This window comes from Sceloporus occidentalis, unplaced genomic scaffold (assembly GCF_023333645.1).
Source record: "Sceloporus occidentalis isolate IW3139 unplaced genomic scaffold, rSceOcc1.0.p SCAF_8, whole genome shotgun sequence".
Classification (NCBI taxonomy): domain Eukaryota; kingdom Metazoa; phylum Chordata; class Lepidosauria; order Squamata; family Phrynosomatidae; genus Sceloporus; species Sceloporus occidentalis.
Genome location: NW_028316988.1, coordinates 22,522,506 through 22,539,324, shown reverse-complemented (window position 1 = coordinate 22,539,324; position 16,819 = coordinate 22,522,506). Strand labels below are relative to the sequence as shown.

Here is a 16,819-nt window from a genome sequence, read left to right as displayed (position 1 = left end):
AAGATTGAGAAGGACAATGCAAACATTACTCTGCTCATCCTGTGGTGGCCTCACCAACCATGGTTCTCTAGCCTCAGGTTGTCTGGTGGCTGCTTTCACCATTTTCTGAGACACCTGGATCTCCTTTCCATGTGTGGCATGGCCTTCTTTTCCACACCTGAAATATGTATTCAAATGCCCTGCAGCCAGAGGCAGATGGTAGAGCTGCCTAGAGGCCCTTTGGAGAAATTAATTTAAAAGGTTTAACGTCAGCTTTCCTCCTGAGATACACACTTCTTGGGTCTCTCTAGCTACAGTGGTCTAGGTTTCACAGTCAAGGAGCCATGGTGGAAGCAGGTAGGCAGGCAGATAGGTAGACAGATGCTCTTTCCCATACAGATAATCTTTTATTATTACATGCTGTTTACTTCTGTTTGAAATATTGAGGTACCTGGAGGGTGGTAGAGTCTTCTTTGGAGGTTTTTAAACAGAGGTTGGATGCCTATTCTACCTAAACTTTAGGAGAAACGTCTTTGTGTAAGAACTATTTGAGGGTGGAGTAGGCTGTTTCAGAGGGTGGTGGACCTTTGAAGATCTTTAAACAGACATTGGAGGAGTACTCTCAGGAGTACTTTAGTTGTGTCTTCCTGCATGAAAGAATGGGGTTGGACTGAATGACCCTTGAGATCCTTTCCATCTCTGTGGTTCTGTCATTTTCTGTTTAAAAAAGGTAGCAACTCTTCCAGGAGCATCACTTCCTCTTTGTATGGCATTTTTCCTTTCTTCGCTTGTAGGCAAGGGAGCAAATGCCATTCCTCTTTCCTAAAACTTGATCTAGGATGTGTGTTTAAATTTCAGGACTCCTTCTCCCATGGTGTGTATGTGCATGCGTGGGCAGATTGTGATGGAAGAGAGGGAATGACAATTTTATCTCCTTTTGTCGTGATTTGGGCCTTCCCATTTCAGCATCTGATTTCCACGGTGGATTAGGGATAATAAACAGCCTGTTAATGGCGGCCTGAACTAGGAGATGGAGTTTGAACCAGCAGCAAAATTCAATGGCTGGGAGAGGTTAATAACTCTATTACTAGCAGCTCTATTCTTTAGCCATTTGAAGAGCTCGGTATTAGCCCTATCTTACTCCTCTATTAATTGAGCTAATAGAACCTCCGTGACCTTCGCATGGTGCCATTATCTCCAAGTTTGCCAGACGTGGGCTGGAATACTTATCACTGAATATGTATTCCATGGATGCTCTGGTGTCTGTTGGAAGAGAGAATTTGGTTAAAGATCATCCAACTTCAAATTCTCCGCTCCTTCCCCCTCTTAACATTTACCTGCTGCCTTTTGCAGACCAATCGAAAACAATGTGGAGAGGAGGCTACGTGACTTAATTAAGGTCCTGTCAAGGAAGGGAGAAAAGTTTCCAAGCCCATGGTGTTTTGAGAAGTCAGTTGCCTTCTGGGGTTGGGGCCAAAGTAAGATAAAACCCTGGAACCCCTTTGACTACTCTGGGTGGCCCTCCGCTGGTGTTCAGGCATGGGAAGATGCCATCTCTGCACCAGTGATGATAGAAGATTCACTGATTCCTCTGGGTGCCATCGTGTTCTTTACCTCTGGCAGCAAAATATCCCCAGATGGTTCTGGATCATACCCCATCTCCAACCCTCCAGTGAGTGTTGCTGGGCCACCAGGCTCACCACAGTGGCTGTGGGCTATGGTCCCTTCCCCTCAAAAGTGGAAGCCAGGTGTTTGCACCGTCTTTAGCTGGAGAGAGGCAGATGCCTTCAATCAGGTGCAGCTTCTAGCTCCCTTCCCCTCAAGATGGGAAGCCCTCTCCTAGCTGCAGAAGGCAGGACCTCAGTGGCAGGCCTGGCCCAGGATGGCAAAGGGTCTTGGAAGCAGATCCTGAGATTGCCTAGCTGGTTTCCTCTTAAGGTTTCTTTTGTGGCAGAATGCCCCAAAGGCCAGGAGCCAAAGGTCATTATGCCTGCGAGGAATGGCTTCTCCTTCCCTTCCCATTGCGGACCCTTTGGACCCCTTCCCACCACCCTCTGGAGTCTGGTGGAGGAACTCTTGTTGGAGCAGAAACCTGGGGCTCTTTGTTTCTGGCCCAGAGAACCAGCCAGACCAGAAGATGCCAAGCCTCTCCTCCTCCTCCACATCCTCCATGCTTTGAGTCGCCAACCCACCACGAATTTGGCCTTGGGAATGGAACAAAAAAGGGAGACTATCCCAGTACACAGCAGAACATGAGGGACTAGGAGATTCAGGGTGGCCTGGTCTATTAGTTTTGTCAATTAAAGAGGGGGAGATCCTTCCTTAGGAAGGCTGTTTTTTTTTTTAAAACCAACTTTATTTGCTTGTTGTTTGTTCATAGAAAGACAGATGAATGACATAAATGAAAGAATAAAAAATAAGAAAGAAAGTGAAACCCTCCTACAATTTTGAAGCTGTTGACATTTGACTATTTATTTCCATTGTTTGTGGTGATGGGAGGGAGGAGAGACGGGAGAATATTATTATTCTGTGTAAATGTGGAAAGGTCATTCTTGCTCCTAGAAGGGTTAAAACTTAGCTTAAGACATTCTTGGTACTACATTTGCTGCCTGCCTTTTGAGAGCTCTGGAGCAATTATTTTTGAAGCAGCCACTTCAAAAAGGTACATTACCTCTGAACCCCCGGTTGGCAGCAGGCAGCAACTTTGGGAATAAAGGCGCCAAGTGGGATGCTGTTGGTGGAAAGAGGCCTCATCCCGGAGGAGAGATTCCCTGAGACAGCTGGAACTGCCAAGGGTACCTGGGGTGCTTACTCAAGATGCATATGGCTTCCTTTTCTGGGAAGGCAGAACTAGTTGGCTCTGTGAGGGAGCTGGAAAAAACTCGCTACCACTTCCCTCACAAGTAGACCACTTGCGCATGGCATCTGCTCTGGCAAAACCCACCCAGCAAAAGAAGCATTAGGGTCTTCTTCACATTCTAGAAGGCCATTGCCAAGGTGTCTCAAGACCCAACGCTTGGGGGCTTCTCAACCTTGGGCAGCTCTCCCTGTTTCTCCCTTGCCAGAGAAGCCACTGTGCTGGGACCACACAGAACGGGCCACAGTTCTTGACATATTTCTTCATAGCATTCATAGCTCCTGCTACTCTGAAAGGGCTCTCAGGGTGAATTATGCATTGATAAAAACAGGACAGCCATGGACGGCCCTCAAACTGACACTATGGGCCAAAATCCAAAGGGGTGCAGGGGGAAGAGGAGACACAGCTGCAATATCAGAGTTTGTGAGTTTAGAAATAGGGGGCCAACATGGTACAGTGGTTTGAGTGCTGGACTGGGAGACTGGAAAACCAGGGTTCGAATCCCTGCTGGGTGATGGAAACCTACTGGGTGACTTGGGCAAGTCACATTCTCTCTGCAAGGGCAAACCTCCTCTGAACAATTTCTGCCAAGAAACCCTTGTGGTAGGTTTGCCTTAGGGCCCTCATAAGTCAGAAATGACTTAAAGGCACACAGCAACAGCAGCGGAGTTTAGAAATACTATAGTTTTTTTGTGGGTTTTTCAGGCTATGTGACCATGTTCTAGAAGAGTTTATTCCTGATGTTTCACCAGCATCTATGGCTGGCATCTTCAGAGAAGATGTCAACCACAGATGCTGGTGAAACTTCAGGAATAAGCTCTTCTAGAACATGGCTGCATAGCCCAAAAAACCTACCAAAAACTATGGATGCTGGCCATGAAAGCCTTCGACTTCACTTTAGAAATACGATTCTTTCTTTCTTTCTTTCTTTCTTTCTTTCTTTCTTTCTTTCTTTCTTTCTTTTTAACTGCCTGGCCACAGTCTGTAAACTTGGAGGAAGCTGTTGACTCAGGTGGGGAACTGGTTTCTCCCCATCTGAAGGGCCCCCCTCTTGTCTTCCCCTGTTTTGGGAGCAGAGGCTTTGCATCACCAAATCCTCCTCCTCCTCCTCCTGCTCCCTGGGTTTCCACTTGGGTCTCTTTGCAAGCCCCCCTTCCTGATGTTTTCCCTTGTCGGTGTTTTGTCTGCATTTGCTGGCCCTTCTTTGCCCGAGGCAGAGGGACCTGCCCCCCTCCCAGCAACAACAATTAGCCTTGTAAGACTAATGGAAGGGATCGTGTCTAATTACCTTGCTGAAGGCCCAATTATGCTATTAACATTCCGGGGCTAGAAGCTAACGATCAGGAGAGCCGCTCATTTGCATAGCATTAAGTTAATTGAGCTGGAAGCTATAGGGCAGAAAGGGAAGGGGGGCTAGCTGGGTAGGGTTACAGAGCGGATAAGGATGTCCAGAGTTGGACAATTAATCTGACAGGTTTATTAATTAACGGCTATCTGATTACCTGGAAGGAATCGCATTTGGCAGCCCTCTGGAACAAGGTGAAAAGCACCCCCCCACTTCACCCCCTTCGTCTTCCTGGGGGCACCCTGCTGTCTGTCAGTCAGGAGGGGGTGGCCTGGTCCCCAAATTTTGGTGGGCTCCCCTTTTTTCTCAGGTGGACCCGAGGTCCCCAAATTTTGGGACCAGGCTCCTCCGGCAAGGAGGCCATGAGGCTTTGGGGTTCTGGTTCCTCTGGCCCCGTCTTCCAGAGTTACCTTTCATGGGAGGGTGAGATAGAGCGATAGAGCCCCCCAAAATTGGCAGAAGCACCTTCCATGAGCCGATTCCTCCATCCACTGAAGGCTGGTGGTGGATCCAATCTGCTATTGCTGTTGTTGTGGAGCTGATGATGGTGGAGGTGCCACCTCTGGTGTGCATTGCTGATAGGGTGGCCATATGCCTTTTTTGCCGAGGGCGTTTCTCTGCTGGAGGAACTGTCTGCATCATGTCCATATAAAGAACTCAAGAGGGGAGAGCCAGCCAGGATCTTGAATCAAGGGCATCCATATGAAGTACAGGAACTTTTGTGCATAAAGATTCAGGGGATACGTGGTTCAGAGTTCCTGTGTTGCCCAGCAAGTCTCTGACAAATTATGAAGGGGAGACCATGTCAGCCAGCTGGAGAACTGTTTCCTCCCAAACAAGAGTCCCACAGGTATATATACACCACACACTTCCATTCCACCAACCTCTGAAGATTCCAGACACAGATGCAGACAAAACTTTGGGAATAAATTCTTCCAAAACGTGGCCACGTGTGAAAAACCCACAGAAAGCTATTCATCTTGTTTATTCCCATGCTCTGTGAATTAGTGTAGCACAGAAAACTAGCAGGTTCCAGGCAAGGACCTCCCTGAATTGTGCTGTGTTTGAGTAACACTCCAGGCCTTGCAGCAATCTTTGGATGAAAGGAAACAGGCCTTTTCTTCAACATGGCATTCTTTTGTAAGGAGTTCTGAGGCTGAGCAAAGAGAGAGGAATGCTTTCTCAAGTAGAGGTTTGCTAGATCAAGAATTATGTTTTTAAATTCAGACTTGTATGCAGAGTGCTCGTAAAACCTTGATCGTGACAGAGGGCTCCATAAACATGGGGGGTGGGGGGCTGTAAATATTTCTCTAGGAAATGACTTTGTGAAACATTTAGTTGCTATGTAATAAGCAGATCAGAGAAAATCTGATGACTGGGACTCTCGGGATAGTAGTCTTGATGAGCTGGAGAGATACATATGGCAGCCAGAAGAGTGCAGATGACAGAAAAGGGTTTTTTCTTTTAATGCAGCTAACATATTGCGTTCCAGAAAACACAAACACATTTCTCTGCATCTTTTGCATTTCCATCAGTTGTGCTGACTTTAAGGGAACATTTGCTATGACTGAGAACTAGACAGATCAAGGGTGCATAATAGGTTCATAGCGGGCAGTCAGTCTAGAACCTGGCATGGGAACCTGGGATTTCAGGGCCTGAGTGAGCCCTGAGGCTGAGGCTGAGTCCCCAGTGATGCTTGAGAGGAGGAGGAGGGAGCTGGTGGGACTCCCACCCCATCCCATCTCAGCTCAACCCAAAGGGTCTGCAACAGCTATTTCAAAGCCATGGGCATCAGGTCAGCCACACACGCGGACATGCGCAATTGAAGGCACTGCTCTTGTCCCAAGACTCCTTGTCCTTGGGGAAGGGCAAGATAGAAAGGTTTTAAATAAATAAAGTTACTCTTAAATATTTTAAATAACCAGAATGTAGAACAAAACATAACATTCTGGCAGTTTAGCTCGTATTCTCCTAAGAGTGAAGGCTGGAAAAATCCATGAGAGGACAAGAGAGTCTTTAGGCAGATGAGAGGCATGTTTCCTTGGCTGCAAAGATTTGCAGAGGGGAAAAAAAGGATTCCAAAAACAGCATTTACACTGTTACAACCTGACCCCAGTGAGACTTCCAATATCATGTCCAGTCTGTGGGCTGAAGGTATATGTTCCATAGACAAAGTGTGTTTTGCAGTTTCCAGAAACCCTGAGGCAGAAAATAGACATGAAATGGAGATGTTGTGGCAAGGGGGGAAAGGAACCCAAGTCAGACTGGGATTGTTTGCCCACCCCAGGAGCAAAATTTTGTGTGCACCCTAATATATTGTACCATCTGAGCCTCAAAATACTCCAGAAGCAAAAAATAAAAAACAGTTGCTGTGCTAGGATATTTTTTCTGTCCCAACAAGACATGCAATGTATTTGTTTCTTTTAGAACAAAGAGAGCATGTGGTAAGTGGCTGGAACCGTGGAATCTTGTTTACTCCTGTGCAGGTGACATTACCCAACAGTGAAGAGTGATATGGATTGTGCACTTCAGGAAAGAGACTTTGTGGGGCATTGGAATCCCTCTCCCTGGAGGAAGGACACCCTGAAGTGGGTTTTGTGCACCATTTAGCAGCAATGAAAATGGATCTAGAGGTCCAACAGAGCCCAAAGCAGCAGGAAATTCTCCTTCATAAAACAGAGAAGGGGGATCGGGACTCTCCAGCCCTGGATAACTTGTAAGCCAGAGTGACATTTAAAGTAGTTGCCACCTGGGGGCCTCCCAGCCAGTTCTGTTGCCACCTAATGCCAGGAACAGTGAAGCAGAGCTTGGAACAATGCAGTTAGCGTGGGCAAAGGGAGCTGAAAGTTTGACCTTCTGCCATGGACATTTTGAGCAAGGGGGAAAGTCCCATCCCATCAAGAGCCTTTTAGTGTTGCCCCGTCCACTCCTCTGAGGGAGGGAGCCTTCACAGACCCCTTCCTTTGCTTTTTCCTTTGACTGCTGACCACTGATCTTCCTTGAAGGGCCAGCCACTCAGAAAGAATGAGAAGGGAATTGTCCTGTCACTGTCCTAGACACCTCGGTTCATCCCAAGGTCTGTGTAGTGGCACTGGTGCTTTTTTCCACATCAGGAAACCAGATGATCACTTTCTTCTTCACACTTCATTGTTACTATTAATACATTTCAGAGCCTGTACAGTCAGTTTTATTTAGTGAGCTTCAAAAGCTTGTCAAGCCTGTTTTTTTGCTGGTCTTCTTTCATTGCAGCCAGTTCCCATGGCAAAGGCATACTGGGCACAGCAGGAGATCTCATTCTGCGTTTAATCAGAGGACTGCAGGGGGACTTGGTTCAGTCACACTATGGGCACTAGCCAGTTGGTGCTCTATTTCCAGCAGTATTTCATTGAAACAGGAATGCCTAGGAAGTGTCCAGATGTGGTCACTTGGACACCTTCACTGCTGCTTGAAGGGGACCCAGTCCAAGCCCAGTTGAGACAGAGAGACCTGAAAACTTTCCCATCATCTCTGTTTAGTGGCACTGCTGGACAGATCAACAGGCATATAGCCTGCTGGGTCCCTTCGTGGGTGTATTTCTAGTTGGATCAGAGTAATTTGCTTCTCAGTTAGGTTTTTTTTTTTTTTTGGTCTGTGAAACTCTAGAAGAAATTCAGCTCTCTCATCTGCCAAAATCATTCCATCAGAAAGGAGGGACTGTTTGCACAGGGAACAGTTTCATTTCCATCAGTTCCAAGTGACATTATGCACTGCCTTAAAACAGCAGAGAATAAGTCATTGGGCCAAAGCGCCTTGCCGCTTTTGCAAACGTCGTCAACAGTGTTTTTAAAAGTCTTTGTAAAAGGAAACTGTGTCCCTCTGCTCCCCATTTGCACACATTCCTGCAAATGTTAGGAATGCAGCTGCCCTTTCAATGGAGGGGGAAATGGAGGGCAGCCCAAAGGCTTGCTTCTGTTTAAGCTGCCGTTTTACTAGTTCTTACTCTCCATGGGCCCCCATTTATTCTGAGTGAGGCTAGCATACAACCACATTGGACTACCTCGGAGGGTCCATAGCCATGGGGACTTGGCCAATCTGTGGCCTCAATTCCTGATCAGACGCTGATTGGGACGGTGCCTGCACAAAGGAGCTGGCCATGGTGCCCGGGCCTCAGCCAGTCAGGGAAAGAGGGGCTCCATCTGGTTTGCTCTTCATTGTTGTGTGCCTCCAAGTCAGTTTTGATTTATGGTGACCCTAAGGCAGGGTGACCAGCTATTCTCCTTTTCCAGGACGTGTCCTACATTTCAACCTTCTGTCCAGGAAGAATCCCGAAATGTCCTCTATTTTGAGCATGACTAAGAAGCATGAATTTATATTTATATTAGTGTATTTAGTTTTTATTTTGGAATGACCTACATTTTTCTTAAACGTCCTTGACTTTTGTGGTGACATACCCTCCTTTGTGGTTATGACATTTGGTCACCTTGCCCTAAGGTGACCTATCAAAGGGTTTTCTTGGCAAATTTCTTCAGAGGGGGTTTGCCTTTGCCATCCTCTGAGGTTGAAGGAGTTGTTTCTTCAGGAGAACTTCCTGCCTTCATTCATTTACTCATCCATTCATAGTTTTTATACCGCGGCTCTTCCGCCAGAGCAAATTGTTAATTAGCCATTTCCCTGCCCTCAGGCTTACAGTCTACAAAAAGACATGAAACAAAAGGAGAGAGAACAGTGATTCTGCCTTGGTCAGGCCCCACTTGGAATATTGTGTCCAGTTCTGGGCACCACAATTCAAAAAGGACATAGAGAAACTGGAGTGTGTCCAAAGGAGGGCACTAAAATGGTGAAGGGTCTGGAAACCATGCCACCGCAGGAAGGGAGTTTCCTTCGTGGGCCTCCGGCCTCAGCCTGCCTCACCCTACGCCTGGGCCGCTGAGATGGAAGGCCCGCAATTAGCGTCGTCGTCGTCTCCCTTCAGCTAAATGCCGCTTGTCTCGACGCGTTGCGGCATCTCCGCTCACACTTCGCTTAATTGCCTCATGCATTATCCAGCGGGGCTGGCGGAGCCTCTCATCACCCGTAAAGAGGCCTGAAAAAAGGGGGGGGAAGGGTGTTAAACGAAGGGGAGGAAGAGGAAGAGGAGGCCGACCGAGGCGCCTCGGGCCAGACGTCGTCGTCACCGTGGTCTTCATCGTGAAGGGCGTCTGTCAGAGTGATGGGAGGCTCCTCGTCAGGCTGCCTTTCAGCTCCGTAGCCAAGCTTCAGCTCCTTCCATCTTCTTCTTCTTCATCATCATCATCTCCTCCTCTTTCCCGCCGCCCTATGCATATTTCATGGCAGGCCCCATAAATATTAATCCTAATAGCTCCGCGCGGTGGTTATTATTTCTGTCTTATGACAAATATTCATAAAATATTCAGCACCCTGTTTTGGAAACACTTAACGCAGCACCTGACGGGGGTTCGTTGTGAGATGGCTTCCTCCGCTTCTCCCTCAACATATCGGGGTCCTCTTGATGGACTCTTTCCAAACCGCCCCCCCACACCTTTTTCCTTAATTAACACCAGGGAATATAAATATTTAATAGGATTTATTTATCCCCCCCGTCCCCACAAGCGGACCCGATTAGATCGGAGAGGTTCTGGTTTGACAGGATTTAAAAGAGGTGTTGAGGGGGGAGGGAAGGAAATGTATTCCTTAGCTATTAGGAAATTGGTTGCTTTTTTACACGTTCGTAAAAGTGACACTTCATCAGCTCTTTTGCTTTTGCTCACCTTTGCAGTGTGTATGTTTCTGAATAACAGCAGCAAACAGCAATAATCATCATGGCGATGGTAATGGCAGTTACCAGGGGCCTAAATATCCCGAGGGCACTGTTAAAATCCCGTTTAATCTTGGAAGCTGTGCAAGAGCAGCCCCAGTTAGGGCTTTGGAGGGGAGACCAGCGATGGTTTCGGAGGAAGGAACCGGGCCGAGAAAATCCAGCAAATGTCAGAGGGCCACCATAAGTTGACAGGTGACCAGAAGCCTCATACTATAACATCCCAAAATCCACAAAACAGCAATTTCTCTGATGGTGCCCATAGCCAGAGATGCTGGCGAAACATCAGGAATAAATTCTTCTAGAACACGGCCACATAGCTCAAACCCCCCCCCCCCACACACACAAAAACCCCAACAACAACTATGGATGTTGGCTGTGAAAGCTTTCGCCATCACAATGATACCCTTTATTGGCCAACCAAAATGTGTCTTGTGCATTTTGGTTGGCCCATGACGTTAACACTGTTTTGTGGATTTTGGATGTTATTGTACTTCGCTCTATGGCCATGATTTAATTCTTTCAAGGATTTCTATCCTGCTTTTCTCTCACAGTGGGATTCATTGTTAGCCCTGGATATGCCTTCTACACGCTATAGTAGTTACCAGTTGACCTGTTAAAATATTAAGGGACATAGCTGAGATCTCACAAACCTTCTTCCAGAACCATTTTGGGGAAAGAAAAGTAAAGGACCACCCTTTCATTTTGATTGCAATGACAGGGCTTTTGTTGTAGCCAGTGCTTTGCAATTATCAAGCACACTCATCTTCCCACATTTGCAGCTTTGATTATCAGTGGATTTTATTAATATGTTCTCTTTAGGAATCTCTGTGGTCAACATCACACTGAAGGGCCTAGATATTCCTAGAGAGAACACTCCGCTAGGCATTTGTAGTTCCTCCAGCACAATGTTATAGTCTATGTCTGACAGATGTTGACTACAGAGTTGCTCTAGAGGACCTAGAGATTCATAGAGAGGTGTTCTCTCAGGTAAAAACATAGTGTTTTTTGTTATTTGCGGTTTTTCCACATTCATGGGAGTCCTACGCCCCTAACCTCTGCAAATGTAAAGGGACAAGTGTGCTTTCAAGTAACAGAAGCTGCAAGCATTGAGAACATTGAGAGTGTGCATTAGTAGTTAGAGAATGCTGGGCTGGGGACTTAGGAAGCTTGAGGTTCTTCCTTCCCATATCACTCCGTTTAAAACCTTCCTGATTGGATTTTTTTTGGTGAAACTCCAATCAAACACATTATTAACAACTGCTGTGAGGCACAATCCATTATGGCACCACCTGTGGAGCCACATTTATTTCTAGGATTCTTCTCCTTCTTTCTGGATCACGTCCTTCAACAGGAAGGAGCAATGAAATTACAACCTGCACCCCAAGAGCCCTTGCAATACATTCTGGGCTACATCTTCAGAATCATTTGTTCCTACGTGGATCTGAAGGAAGGTGTAACAGTCAGTGGACTTGATGAGTCTTGTCAGCCTCTGTGTTACAACACTGATCACCTCTGGGAGATCTCTCTTGAGACATCTTAGCAGACTTGCACCCCACAACTTTTGTCCCGCATAACAGGGAATCACCTATGACCACCATAGGTCTCTGAGAATTGACAGGAACTCTTCCATCCACAGAAGCCCCCCCCATGACTTCAGAGGTATTATTATTATTATTGTTGTTGTTGTTGTTGTTGTTGTTATTATTATTAGGTTCTTGTCCCTCTTGCTGTGCCTCATAATCTGGGGTGGGGATTAAAGAGAAGGCTGCTTGGAATCAATTCCTTGTAGAATTATTTGGATAGTTCTGCTTCTGTGTGTCACATTCTTCCAAATCTCTGCCTAAAATCATAGAATCATAGAGTTGGAAGAGACCACTAGTGATGGCTGTGGTATCATCTGGGGCTGCAGATGCAGTGCTGGTGGTGACGATAGGACTATCTCCAGCGGCTGCCTGCTTGCCCATCCTGCCAGGGAAGATCGTTGGTCCCCGGTGTCCAGGTGTCTCGTCCATCACTGCCCAGCCTCTTCCATCTCTCTCTGACATTAGCGCCTGCACCAGGCTCCACAACAACTTCACTTCCTCTTGAAATTTGGCTTTGTATTTTTCCTTCTCCAAGTTTTGCATGGGACCGTTGACACACACCTTCCCGCTCTCTACCATTCTCTGAGAAGCTGGGGCACCTGCTGGTACCACTACAGTCCTTCAGCCATTGACAGGGTGGCCACCAAACAGTTTTCAGGGAATGGCAGCATCTCCAAACCGTGGTTATTCAGAAAACCAAAGGTGTTTTCAGTAGACATATGTTGTCAGGACTGAGAAGCCAGTACTAACACCATATAATTAAAACAGCCAATAATTCACATTTCATGTGGCCAGACACCCATTCACCCATAAAACCAAACAAGCTCACTTTTCCCAGGGTCGCCTCTCCTTTCACCCCGGACCATCTGTTCTCCTGGAACTGATCTTGTAGCTCCCAGCACAGCCTCTCCTTCCCTCGCATCTGCTTGTTGGCCTCAAAAGGAATGTGTGTGCAACAACCGCCTTAGCAATTAACTTATAACCACTTGTCCCATCATCCAGTATTAATGCCATATAATATGTTGCAAGTAAGCAAAGTGAGCGCTATTAACTATTAACTATGGCAGGCAAGCTGAAGGACACTGAGGGAACCATCCTGATACTTTCCTTCTCAGCTGACATACAAAGGGCAGACAAGTGTGTAAATGTTGCTTTAATTCTTCTTGCTAATTTCGATACATGTTGATTAGAAACAAATGGGCATAAATAGGATTCTCTCCTATCCCTAGCCATATTCTCATGAGCTGCAGCAAAGGCAGTGTAGGAACCTCTGGCAAGTCAGCAGTGAGCAGTCCTTGGAAGCTTATTTCTGCCCTCTCCTCCTTTCTCTCTCTCTCTCTCCTTTGCCCCTGGAGAAGGTGTGGGCCAGCTGGGGCAGGCTTGGTTTGATCAATTATGCTCTGTTTTAAGCCAGGGACAGTCAGTGGGAGCCTCACTTCAAAATAATAATAAGAACAACAAGGACGCAGTGCCGAGCAGGCAAAATGGGCTGGGGGCAGCTGGTCCCTGTGTGCCAAAGGGAAGATAGATGGGCTCTTTTAGCAAAAGAGGGAGGCAAGATGAATGGCTTTCTATTTTCAAAACTTGCAGCTTCACCATAAAAGAAAGTTAAGATGCTGCATTTGAAATGGGTTCAGATTGCCTTGGGAGAACATTTCCGTTTCCTAGTCTGAGCACAAAATATCCTTTCCTTTTGCACCAAGGCTGGAACCAGGATTCATTGGGGCCTCAGTATCCTGGCTAAACCCACTGTTGACACAGGCCCCATATTCTCCGGTGCTCGGATGGAGGGAACTGGGACAAAAGGCTGCCACCAGATTGCCAGCTCAGACTGGGTCCAGGGTGGAGGAATCTGCCTCTGCCTCACCCTCACAGCTGTTTGATTCCAGCTCATAGAAGCCCCAGCCAGCCTGGCCTGCTGGGAGGAATGATGGGCTTAATAGTCCATCAATTTGTTCCCCAGCTCAAAATTAAATGACTGGTACAGATGAGAGCCATTTGATGGGCTTTCCACCAGTTGCCAGTCTATCTCTTCAGCCTCGTCTGCTGAAGGCTGTGGTGCTGAAGCATCATGTCTTAAGCTGCTTGGGAATTGGATACTTGAGGGATTGGTAGACACCCCTCTCTCTCCTGAAGTGCCTTTTTTGGGGTGGAGGACACCAGTGGTCTGAGATGCTTTCACCAGCAAGGGCAGCCCCATCTGGATGGGCTTTGATTGAGATCCTACTTTTTTAGGGCAGCAAAAATGTCCATGGATGGGATTGTTATGCAACCCCCTACACTGAGCACCAATCTAGCAGAATGTGTGTGGATCAATGGCCACTGCACATGGCTAACAACCCATGGTACAGCTGCTATGTACAATGCACAAGGCAATGCACAAAGGCTGTGACAGAAATTCACTTGGAGATATGCACACGTGTAAGTCATGTGGTGCTTGCAGGGCCAAAACATCACCATTGCCCAATGGCCATGTTCTGCTGATAGTGGCAGAAGTAGAGCTGCACAGACAGCATGAATGTTGTGCATGATGCATTGTGACTATGCATTGTGGTTATGTATCCCATACTTTACACTGCAGTTGCACCTTGTGTAGTGGCAGCCAATCATTGAGGTTTGTTACACAATGTTGCTATTTTAGTGTATCTCCACATGTGAGTATTTACACTACACTAAAATGGACGTTGGCTGTGACCATTGCACATTGTCAAAACAACCACAACAACCCCTGCATACTTAGCACAACAGATCCCTGTTTCAGGAACCAGAACCTGGCAACCTCTGGAGGGCCATCCTGCTACATTCAGAGGCACCAGGGGAAGATGTGTCCTTGTACAACAAAAGGATTTCGGGGCCTGGGAATTTCATTCCAGTTACTGCTTTACTGTTTGGACCCATTGAAATGGAACATTGGACTTGGACTCTGGGAGTCCAGGGTTCAAATTGTTACTCAGCCAAGGAGACCAGCTGTGGGATATTGAGCAAATCACACTCTCTCGGCCTCTCACTCTCATTCTTGCTATACTGTGTTTGCGTTTGTTCTTAAAATCTTTCCTTGTATTTGACAATATAATGCTATGTTTGTTTAAAATGTTGTGTTTAACTTGCTGGAAGGTTTGTTTTTTTTAAAGGCAGGATGCAACTTAAGAAAAGAAATGAACATCTCCCCATCCTCAGCTGTGTAATCCTCCCTCCAGGGTTCTCCAAGACCAAATGATCAGCTACCAGGGAGGCAACTATGTGCTTTCAACTAGCTAGGAAAAGGCCCCACTTGGTTGTGGCATTTTAGGCAGTGTTCACATCTGTGGAAAGAGGGAAGAAAAGAAGAAAAACAAGGAGGCAAGGAAGGAAAGAAGGCTCACCCCCATTTGCTTTCTGCAACACAATTTCCCCCCTTCCCTCCCCCTCCACCTGTCTTTAATGCTGACACCAGACTGAATAATAAGATGCATCTCCTCTCTTTTTTAAAAAGAAAAAAGGACAGTGCTTCCAATAAGGTGCTTCCTTCCAAGGTTCATTTTCCTGGCAGCTTTTTAAGTGCAGTGGATGCTTTTTTTTTTTTTTTTGCGTGGCTCTTCCATCTCAGCTTCACACTACATCACCCGCCCCTCTTCCTCACATTCGCGGCTTGTGAGTTGTGACAAGGATTCTTGATCCACTGGGTTATCATCCTTTTCTCTTTGGTTTTGTTTATTTTGGAATATAATGGGGGAGCCGTATCAATTATCGAGGCTGTATAAGCAGGCCCCCGCCCCTCGCCCCACTGTCTTTCCCTTCCTCTGCTGGAATATTCATCTCCAGACACACATCAGCACCAGTTACCCATTCTGACAATCATGTTTCCATACGGTTGTTGGGCAACGGAAACAAAGCAGAAACAAAATGTTTGGAGTGTAAGGGATAAAAGACTGTTGAAAACTCTTATATTCTCCTGCTGTCTTTGGCATCATTGAGATCTTCAGCTTTTTTTAAATGCCAGGTTATTTTTTTACTTTAATTTTTTGTTTAAAAAACCCCATAGACCTCCAATGCGAATGGAAGTCATTATCTCTAAACATTTGAAGAGCAAGCAGGATGATTTTCATAAGTTTTAAGTTGTACAAAGGAGCCTCGTTGTCACCTGTTCAGCGCGTGCCACAGAAAAACCTCTGGCTTTCATCTGATCTGATCCTCCCCAGTAAATGTAAAATGTTCTCTTTGGTGAATGTCTAAAGCGTACACTCGCCGGTTTGGGAGGCACACATGCCAAAGCAAAATAATGTAACACCAAATAACATAATACAGAAATGCTGCGCAACGTAGCTTTGAAAGCAGCCCAGAGACAATCCACGTGGAGAGGAAGAAAGCTTGCAAAACAAAGGCTCCCATACAAGTTGATTTCCATTAATTTGGAATGGATATTTAAAAACATCAGTTGCATCGTGTCTCCTCTCAGTGCTCTCTCTTGTCCAGCCGCTTGTCCAGATCCACCACCCACAGCTCCCTCCTGACTCCTGAAATGACTTATTTTTGCCCATTTCCTCTCCTTGCCCTCCAGGCTTGGAAACCTTATCTGCATGTGTTCCCCTCCCTCCTGAGTCATGGTTTTCTAGAAGCCTTGGAGTCACCATACTTGCTAGTCTTGCCTTCACCAGCCTGGTACCTTCCAAATGTGTCAGATTTGGCTAGGGGTGATGCCAGTTGTGGATAGACAGAGCTGGAGGGCACCCAGTTTGAGTAGGAAGGTTGCCCACAGCCCTCATATACCCACTGATGGAATTAAGCCCATTATGTTCTCCCATTTCCATTGTCTTCTTCCACCGATGTTCCCCTGTGGCTCAGTCTCCGAAGTTGCCATCTGCCACTGTACCTATTCTTTGCAAAGCATCAGAACCAGAGGTTGTTTCTTGTTCATTTTCTTTTTCTTCTGTCGTGGATGGTAATGTCTACGAGGCTATGGGAATCTCCCAGGTGGCTCCTCTGTGGCTGCGTCCACACTGGAGAAATAAACCAGTTTGGCACTGCTTTAAGTATCCTGGCTCAAGGCTTTGGGATTCTACGTGGCTCAGTTCTGGACCCACAACATACTCCCAGAATCCCATAGCCTTGAGCCAGGATACTTAAAGCGGTGCCAAACCAGGTTATTTCTTCAGTGTGGATGCGGCCTGTGTGTCAAACAGATCCAAGAAGCAGAATCATGAACTGTACACCTCTTGAGCTGTAAGGGCCGGATGAAAAGGGATGACCCTCAGAGACTCTTTCCAGCCAGTAACTGAACC

The 16,819-nt window shown here is 46.6% G+C and overlaps 1 protein-coding gene across 3 annotated transcripts in view; it reads left to right on the top strand.

Annotated features, from left to right (window-relative positions):
* The window catches only part of LOC149308188 (adenylate kinase 8-like), an 81,047-nt gene that overhangs the window by 61,514 nt on the left and 2,714 nt on the right, over positions 1–16,819 (top strand). The gene's annotated exons all lie outside the window — the stretch shown is intronic.